Source organism: Prunus persica, chromosome G3 (assembly GCF_000346465.2).
Source record: "Prunus persica cultivar Lovell chromosome G3, Prunus_persica_NCBIv2, whole genome shotgun sequence".
NCBI classification, from domain to species: Eukaryota; Viridiplantae; Streptophyta; class Magnoliopsida; order Rosales; family Rosaceae; genus Prunus; species Prunus persica.
Window position 1 is genome coordinate 21,163,657 of NC_034011.1, and position 10,885 is coordinate 21,174,541.

Below are 10,885 nucleotides of genomic sequence, written 5' to 3' on the forward strand. Positions count from 1 at the left end.
AACCGTGAATTCTTCACTCAATTAAAAACTCCATTTTTTTTTATAACAAAAACATTATCTGTAAAATTATAAATACTTATCTGCTAGTAAGCTTTAATATATACTATGTTAATTTGGTAGAAAGGGCATCATAAATTATTTCAACTTTTAATTACTATATGGAAGGAAGTAATTGGAACTTTTAATTATTTCAACACAATCGGGTGGAGGGGGGGAAGGGGGTTCTGGTTTCTGCATGTGCAGGGAGGGAGCAAGGGGGAGTAGTCTGTCGGTGGTGGTTGGGAAATGGGGGAGAAGAAACTGGTGGGAGGTTTTCTTTTTCTCTATTTGATTTTTTTTTTACATTATTTTCCTTATTTTTCTTAATTCTATACCTTGTAAAATTTAAAATTTACCCTTATATTTGACGGGCATTTGGATGGAATTATGAAAAAGCTAACGGCAGGGGTGAAATTGGGGAATAAATTTAATACAAGGGCTAAATTGGTTGAAAAATTAATTCAGGGTGGAGATTTCGACAAGCGTGATAGTTCAGGGGGAATTCGATAGTTTACCCTTAAAAAAACTTTAAAAATTTGCCTTGAACATTTGTTATCTACTATCATCTGCATTTTATATGCGTGCCGTATTAATCATTCTTTCTTCTTTGGAGATGTGGATTAGGACAAAACAATGTGCCAATCCCCTTGCAATATGAATCTTCTTTGGATTTTTGTTTAACCAAATTTAGTCAATTAGCCTCTTTATTTAATTATTTCTCGTCCAAAATATTTAGTACATTGTAAATGTTGTCTGTGAAAGCGAGCGTATCTTAACATCTTAGTAACTTTTTGAGTATGCTATCGATTTTAGGCTATTAATAGTACTTGGAAAGAAGCAAGCGCATCCACAACTTCAAACACGGTTATGATAGCAAAAGGAAACTACCTGGTTGGTCCAGTGAAGTTTCAAGGGCCCTGCAAAGCTCCGGTTAGTGTTCGAGTTGAAGGAGCCCTGCAGGCTCTTGTAGAGCCAGAAAAGCTCAAGTTAGAAGATGGTTGGGTCATTTTCCAAAATATTGATGGGGTAACAGTCTCAGGAGATGGCACTTTTGATGGCCAAGGATCAATAGCGTAATCCAAAAGTGATTGTGCCAAAACAGGAAAATGCAACTCACTGCCTATAGTAAGTTTTTTAAATTTGAAGTGGACCTTCAACATGTGATCATCACCACCCCTGGTGAAAGTCTAACCACAGATGGAATCCACATCCCCGTTGATGTATATTTTCGAACACCTGAAAAAGAGTATCCAAAAATTACAAATTAAATTACTCACAAGTGAGGAGAGACGTGCTTCAAATATTAGGGTTTAGGTTTTTCACGTTCAACCGTCATTCCCTCATTAGCCTAACAATGCTCGTTTTCATCCATGTTTAGTCGTCATCGCCCTCCTCGACTTGACAAGGCCTAGTCAATTTTCTTCTATGTCGAGTCGCTACCGTCACTCCTCTCTTCGATTCTGCTGTGCTAGCCTCGTTGTTGTCTCTCTCATATTCTGGGTGTTGGTTTTGTCATTCACTTTCTCCTCGGTGCGTCAGCGTTTCTGGTGGTTGTCTTAGTATGGTGGTTTCAGTGGGTCTGCTGCTGCTATTGTGCCGACAGTCACCAAGTCAACGATGACTATGGTGCAAGCCGCTTCGTTGGGGTCGGCGGTCACGGTGGAGGTGGCTTTCCTCATGCTCCCTCCGTCGTCCGATCCGCGATCTCAAGCCTTACCTTCATGAGAAGACAGCCGTTGTCCAAATATTTGGCGTGGGTGGCTCTTCACCTAGGGTCTATGGTTTTGGTCCCAATTTTTACGGTGTTGGGCAAGGTTTTTGGCAACTAGGGTTGTTGGGTACCATCCTTTTACCCATATTTCCCCTTTTTTTTTTATCCTATTCGGTTCGGTGTTCCGATTTTCCTGTCCCGATACCCACCCCTAGTTCTTATAGATTAAGAATATTGTCCAAATGGTCAGTGCCAAGCAAAAATCCCGTCAAAAGTTAAGATAAACAATGTGAGGTTTAAGAACATTAGGGGCACTGCTGCTGATCCTGTTGTTGTGAAGCTTGCTTGCAGCAAAGGCATTCCACGCCAGAATGTATAAATTAGTGACATCCATTTGACATACAATGGGAAAAATGGTGCTGCCACATCTATTTGTACTAACGTCAAGCCTACTAAGACAGGCCAAATTTTTCCACCTGCTTGTGGAAAGACTGTAGTTTAATTTGCTGCAACTTTAAGGTGATTTAATTGCATCTTAAAGAGATGATTAAAAGGAATTAGTAGGAATTTAGACGAAAATAATCTGCAGGGCGCCCTTTCCATGCTTAATTGGAATGGTGGGTGGTGGTGGACTACACATACGTAACAGTAATGATGTTATCTTTTGTATACATGTATTATGGGTTTAGATTAATGTACTATTGTTATTCATGGGAAAGAAGTAGTAGAGAGATGTTAAAAAAAGTTTTATTTGATTGAAAAAGAAAGTTGTTGGAATATAAAGCTTTGGAATTTTTTTTGGAACCAAATTTACTCAATTATTCTCTTTATTTATTTATTTCTTCTTGAATGACCACCTCGACCAGTGGTGTGCTAGCCAGGAAGGGGTTGGATGATTCGTATATTCTTATGTTATATATTTTTTATATGCAAGAATAGAAGTAAAAAACTTCAAAAGAAGAAAGATTATTTGAGTAAACAGATAAATTTAAATGGACCATTTTTATTTGAGTAAACAGATAAATTAAAATAGACCATTTTTAAAATTAAAAAAATTTTCCTTGAACATTTGTTATCTACCACGATTTGCATTTTTTATGCGCCAATTAATCATTCTTTCTTCTTTGCAAATGTGAGTTAGGTCAGTGTGCCAACAATCAAAATACCCATGAGAGTTAAAACAGGTTTCCCGAGTGTGTTTTGGGTTTCCACAATGAGTGCATCCATTCACGTTGGTCAGAGCCCTTAGTCGAGGAGGTTGTGTAGTCGGGCTTGAAGGTGAGCCAACAACCGTGACATAGGACTGCATCTGAAGCGGCACAACGATAGAAGAAGGCATCTGGCAGGGGTGACCGGTCGCTAAGGTGTAGCCGACTGGTTGGTGAGTTCCCTTGGCTGCCAAACCAGTCGCAGTCGGTGCCTGAGTGCCCATCATCATAGCTTGTCGGAGATCTCGTCGGACATAAGAATATGCTTGCTCCACGGTGGGAAATGGAGCCATCTGAAGGACATCACTTCAGGCCTTATCAAGTCGGTTATCCAAGCCATCCAGGAAGATATAAGGCTCGTTTGGGAGTGCTTCTTCCCGAAGCGCTTATGCTAGTAGCGCTTAGGACATAAGCGCTTCTACAAAGAAGCAATTTGTCATTTGGATGTCACATTTAAAAGTGCTTTACACTACATAAAAGCACTTTTGATATTTTGTTAAGTGTTTGGCTGACACAATAAAAGCGCTTTGATTTATCTGGAACTCTCCTAAATTGTGAGTCTTGTGGACTTATGATATCACTATCCATGCGACAAACGACATCTAAAATTATCCCACTGCTACAAAAAAGCAAAAAGACGACGGTAAATCACCGTCGTGTATTCGATTTTTCAATGGTCGTGGAATCCACCGTCATCTTTTCCCTCATATACCACGACGCTAAATAACCGTCGTTGTTAAAATATACAACATCATCAACAAATACAAAACGACGTCTTTGTACTGCAAAAAGATCTAAAAAAGCAGTCGAGGATGAGAATAGACGACCAACTCTCTAAAACAACCGTCGTTAAAAAGGAAAAATATGACACATATTAAGAGAACAAGGCCGCAAGATAGACATACAACGACGGAAATAAAAAAACGACGCCGTTAAATATCATTTTCACGACAATAAAAAATTTGACGTCTTTAAATACATTAGAAGACGACGTTATTGATACCTACTACGTCGCATATATAAAAACAGCCGTCGTAAAATTAATTTTCCACTTCGATTTTTCGATAAAAGATGACGTGGAAATAGTTGTCAGTGTCATTATTTACGACGTATGTATTTATTGAGTAGACGTTGAAAAACGAAACAACGTCGGTTACAAATATATGAGAGTCATATTACAAAATTTATACGTCATATTTTCAGAAACAAACAACGACGATAAATATTAGACGTTGTTAAATAAAATAACGTCGGAAAACAATAAAAACAGACGTGTTTAGTCTGCTAAAGTTCTAGAAAATAGTCGAGGATGAGAATAGACGACCAACTCAAACAAATCACCGTCGTTAAAAAGGAAAAATATGACACATGTTAAAAGAAAAAGGCCGCAAGATATACATACAATGACGACAACTAAAATTTTACGCCGTTAAATATAATTTACACGACAAGAAAAAATATGACGTCTTTAAATACATGAGAAGACGACGTTATTGAAATATACTACGTCTCTTATTTACAAACAACCGTCGTGAAATAAATTTTCCACTTCGATTTTTCTAAAAAAGATGACGTGGAAATAGTTGTCAGTGTCATTATTTACGACGTATGTATTTATACAGTTGACGTTGAAATGCGAAACAACGTCGGTGGCATTTATATAGTCGACGTTGTATTTATATCTATCATCATTACTCACGACGCACTTAATAATATAGACGACGTTGAACTTCTAAACAACGTCGGTTCCAAATAAATAAAAGCCGTATTACAGAACATATAGACGGCGTTGATTATGATGAGAGCCGTATTACAAATAACGTCGTTTAATTGTTATTAGACGGTGGTTATAATGAATTTCCGTCGGAATTCGTTTCGTTCCTCTTCGTTTATAAAAGAACTTGCGACGTGGAAAATGTATGATGACGTCGTATTTTTTAACGTTCAGATTATATATCTCGTTTTTTAGACGTCGGTATTATGGGATTGGAGTCGTGTTATTTTGAATTACATGGCGGTTCTTAATCCTTCCCCGACGTGATATCCTGAATAATTGCTTCACAATTGCGTCGTGGTTCTTCATTGTTACGTTGCTTTAAGACGTCGGTAAATATGCTGAATAACTGGTTCACAATAACGTCTTGTTTTATTTGAACGTAGAAAGTGAAGAAATCACATTACAATATATTACAAAATTAATGTCATACACTGCCAATTACATAAGCATCATTCAATCCATATATCTTCACACCCATCTCGAATATTTTGACCGCCTAACTCACCCACCAGTTCATCAAATGTGTCAACATTTGGCATCCCTCTAGTAAATGGCTCACACTCAATTATCACATCACCTAAGACTTCATCACCAATAACATCATTATATTCTCTATTAGGCATTGATAACACTACCGAGTCCCGACCAACCACGATGCATCGGGTCGTCAACAAAAAATATTTGTTTGACTTGAGAAGCCAAAACAAATTGGTCATTCCTATGTCCAATTTTACTCAAATCTACAAGGGTAAATCCAAGTTCGTCGACTACAAGACCAGAACTATCTATCCAATCACACCTAAAGACTGGGATTGTAAACTTTTGGTAGTCAAGGTCCCAAATTTCTTGAATGACACCATAGAAACCCATATTTGAGAGAATTGAGTTTTTATCCTTGGCACTAGCAACTTGCATGGTATGTGCAAGTAAATAAACTCCACTATTTTGAGTTGTCCGCACATCATCTTGTGCCTTGATATTGAATTTAATACTTTTAATAAGATAGCTCCTATATAATGGCACTGCCATGTTTGGACCAGCTGCTAGCCACCTTAAATTTTCTGATACGCCATGATTGTCTTCCTCAAGTTCACTTTGAACCTGCAAATTAATCATATCTTAATTCAATCTAACATAGAAATAAGAAGAAAATTAAAAGAGAAATATGTTATTCAACAACATATACCTTGAAGCGTAGCCATTGAATGAAAGTGCTATTGTGCTTATCCTGCAGCCACTTTGTTCTCTTTCTAAATTTTGGATAAGCAGTCTTGATGTGAATCATATGTTGCCTACATGACACGAAAAATTCAAGCATTACGGTCCTAAATATAGAAGATAAACATAAGAAATAATTTAAAATGGAAACTTAAAGAATAAAGCTCATACGTACTCGATATAAGGTAGGACTTCCTCCGTATTCTCCAAGACATATAGATGTGCTTGATTCAACAGGTCCTGATCAACTACGCTCACTGTGCAACCTGATAATGGCTTTGAAAGTCCCATCTTTTGGCTTGAAGGCACTCCAACTGTACTAACATCAGATAAATGCTGAGTACAACACTTTACCGCTTCTTCAGCTATATACCGCTCAGCAATGCAACCTTCGGGACGAGTACGATTCTGAACATACCCCTTCAGCACTTTCATATATCTTTCAAACGGATACATCCACCTAAAATATACTGGCCCACATAGACGAACTTCTCTGACAAGATGTACTACTAGATGAACCATGATATCAAAGAATGAAGGGGGAAAGTACTTCTCAAGCAAACACAGAGTAACTACTACATCTTCTTCCAACTTATCTAGCTTGGAAACATCAACAGTCTTTGCACATATAGCATTGAAGAAGAAGCACAAACGAGTTATTGCATACCTTGCAGGCTTCTCCAAAACAGAACGAATTGCCACAGGGAGCAATTGTTGCATTAAGGTATGACAATCATGTGATTTAAGGCCAAGAAGTCTTGAATCTTGTAAAGATACAAGATTTTTAATATTTGAAGAATAACCTTCAGGGACCTTCATACCATAGAAAGAATTGCAAACCTCTCTCTTCTCTGCTCTTGACAAATTCCAAGGCCCAGGAGGCAAACGAGTACGTCTTTCTCCATACTCGGGTTGCAAATCAGTTTTGACCCCCATGTTCAATAAATCTAATCGAGCAGCAATCCCATCTTTATTTTTTCCAGGGATCTCCAGCAATGTACCAATGATACTATCGCAAACATTCTTCTCAATGTGCATAACATCTAGGGCATGCCTTACAGGAAGGTATTTCCAATACTCGAGTTCAAAGAATATTGATTTCTTCTTCCAACAAACTCTGTCACCATTTTCAACCATATGCAGCACTTCTTCTCCGGTTAATGGCTCGGGAGGTATGCCATATTCAGGTTTCCCATTAAAAGCTGCACGTTGCCTCCTATATGGATGATTGATTGGTAACCATTTTCTATGCCCAATGTAACAAATTTTGTGGCCATTTTTCAACCTGTGACTAGGTGTATCATCGCCGCATATTGGACAAGCTTTATATCCTTTAACAACACAACCAGATAAGTTTCCATAGGCGGGGAAATCATTAATTGTCCACATTAATGCAGCTCTGAGTGTAAAGTATTCTCCATTATGTGCATCATACACTCCTCTAATCCCAACCCACAAGGATTTTAAATCATCAATCAAAGGCTCCAAGTAGACGTCTATATCATTTCCGGGTTGTTTAGGACCGGAAATCAATAAGGTTAACATCATGAACTTTCGTTTCATGCACAGCCATGGAGGGAGATTATATGTAACTAAGATAACCGGCCAACAACTATATCTGCTACTTAGAGAACTGTGGGGATTGAATCCATCAGATGAAAGAGCCAATCTCAAGTTTCTCGTCTCATTACCAAACTCAGGCCATTTATCATCAAGAAGTTTCCAAGACGGGGAATCCGCCGGATGAGACATCTGACCGTCAATTGATTTTCTAGCAGCATGCCACCAAGTCAAACTCTTAGCTGTCTCATGTGATTGAAACATCCTTTTAAACCTTGGAATTGGGGGAAAATACCACACCACCTTCGCTGGCACACCCTCTTTCAAGATTGAATCTTTGCCTTCCTTCCACCTTGAGATACCACAAGTAGGACAATTAGTTGAATCCTCATACTCCTTCATATACAAGATGCAATCATTGGGGCATGCGTGCATTTTCTCATAACTCAGCCCCAATGCACACAAAGTCTTTTTAGCCTCATACATGGAGGTTGGTATTGTATTTCCTTCTGCAAGCAAATCGCCTTGAAGTATCAATAATTCTGTAAAATAGACATCACTCATCCCATGTTTTGCCTTCAAATTATACAACTTCACTAATGCCGATAACTTCGTGTACTTTCTACAACCAGGGTACACTGGTTGATCTCCATCCCCAATCACATTGGCAAACTCATACGGATCCGAACCAAAATCACCAAAATCATTATCATCCATATCAATTTCTTCAGACACAAAACTGTACCTACTATGGCCATCATCTTCTTCAACATTTCTACTAGCATTAGTAGTTGCTTCCCAAGGTTCTCCGTGAAATGTCCAATTCTTATAGCTTTGGTCAATTCCATTAAAGTATAAGTGATCCCTTATAATTCCAACCCCAAACAACTTCAAATTAACACATTTAACACATGGACAACGGATATGTGTTGTAGTTAGAAGATTTTCTACAGCAAAGTTCAAAAATGCTTCCACCCCAAATTCATATGCCTTCGATCTTCTATCCGAGTGCATCCATGACTTATCCATCTTCGACACTATAACCTATTATCTATAATAAAGTGAAAATACAGGCAATGACCATCACTATAGCAGATTATACAATGATCTAATCGCAAGTAATACACAACAGAGACGACGGGTTTTAAACAAAAACAGACGTATTTGGCATATATAGACGACGGATTTTCAACAGACGTCGTCTATTATAAGTAATACAAACGACGGTTTATGAAAAAACCGTCGTGTATAAGTAATACAACGACGGTAGTTTAAAAAAACCGTCGTGTAATCGTCGTCGTATGCCTTAAAATTCGTCGTGTCTCAGTTTATTTTCAAGAACACAAAACCCATTAAGAACACAACATATATATGAAACCAAGCAAGAAACCAACATATACATGAAACCAAGCATGAAAACAATAAATCCATTCCCAATTCAACATAACATAGGGTGATTAAAAGATACGACAAAATTAAATCCATTCCCAATTCAACATAACAGGATAATGTAATCCATGAACCCATTAAACAGAAAATCCATGAACCCATACCTATAAGCACATTATTAACAGATCGCAAAGCATACACATAAAACCCTTTAACAAAACAACCTAATATAACTCGAATCGTTACTAGAATCATCACTCGAATCCCCATCTTCATTATCAGTTTCTTCCTTCGTAGGTACTATTTGCTCCCCATCATTTTCTCCATAGCGGAAAATGACAAGATCAAATAAAGGTGTACTTTTGCTGGAAATCATTTGGAAGTTGGTGATCTGTGTCTTTTTGTGTTGATTTTCAGCAAAAGTACACCTTTATTTGATCTTGTCATGAACCCATTAAACAGAAAATCCATGAACCCATACCTATAAGCACATTATTAACAGATCACAAAGCATACACATAAAACCCTTTAACAAAACAACCTAATATCATTCAATGAATTTACAAGGGGAAGATAGGGTTTGTACTTACAGGTTGGACGAGCTCACAGATTCGACGGAGCCTGGAGAGTGCAACTTTTAATTAGAGCAGAAGTGAGAGAGCGAAATGTTATGTCGCGCGAAATCTGAAAATTTTAGGTTTCAGGGTTCGAAGTATAAGAATAAGAGCCAAATCTAAAAAAATTTAGGTCGCGCGAAAATTTTTAGAGTTCGCGCGTTTTAAAACGTCGAAAGAAAAACCAAGGCGAAAGTTCTACACGTACCGACGTAAATTTAATATTCCACGACGGAAACTTCATTTTTCGGATTAAGAACGTAAGGCCGTTCATTTTGAAGCTTCATTTTTCGGATTAATTTTAAATTTATTTTGAATTTTTTATATAACGACGACTGAAAAACCACGTCGTTGTTAAGAAATTAAAGACGTTGTAAATTATATAAACCGACTTACATATTAAAATGACGTCGTTTAAAGCGTAAACCATGTCGTATGTTTTTCTGTACGACGTAAAATATGTATTCCACGACGCAACCACCGTCGTTAAAAATTAATACCCTAAACCCATAAAACTAAATTATACAATTTAAAAAATTAAGTTTATAAAAGGTTTTATGGTTTTAAAGCCTAACATATACCCTAGACTACCCAAAAATTATACTTTAAAAATAAACCCCAATAAATAACAACCCTAATCTCTAAACCCTAGACTCTAAACCCTAAACCATAAAACTAGAAGTGATTTTATGACTCATCAAAACAATTTTGTTTTGGATGGTCATTTTAAATTTTTGTTATTCAAAATGAATTTTTTCAAGGTTTATGTGGAAGAAAATATATCAATGACTTCATAGGAGTTGACTTTTCAATTTTCTGATTTATTTTAAATTTATTTTGAATATTTTGATATAAAAATAATAAAATATTCTTACCACAACAACAAACCACGTCGGTGTTAATAAATTGTAGACGTTGTAAATTGTAATAGACTACTAAGTCGTTAAAATGACGTCGTTAAAATGAGAAACCATGGCGGCTATTTAACTATACGACGTAAAATATATATATCAACGACTTAACCGCTGTCGTTACATAAACGTCGTCGATGATACCCTGAACCCTTAAGAAATTGAAGATGTTGTAAACCATAAACGACTCAATTGTTCAAAGAACGTCGTCTAACTATATTTTTACGTCGTATTTGTTTAAAACACGAAACAACAAAATACGACGGTTTTTGACTTTATTAGGTCGTTGGAAAAGTATTACACGTCGGTTAAGCAATTTGTATGTTTGTTTTTTTTTTAATTTAAGAAAACCTCAACAAATTTTTACATTACATATTATAGAGAAAATTTGTACATTATACATAAATATCAAGTGTTCAATATTGCCCTGTTAATAATTTGGAAAAACAAACTCTGCC

General features: G+C 36.9%; 1 pseudogene; it reads left to right on the forward strand.

Moving 5' to 3' along the window:
- LOC18783274 overlaps nucleotides 907–10,885 on the forward strand; it is a 22,196-nt pseudogene continuing 12,217 nt past the window's right edge.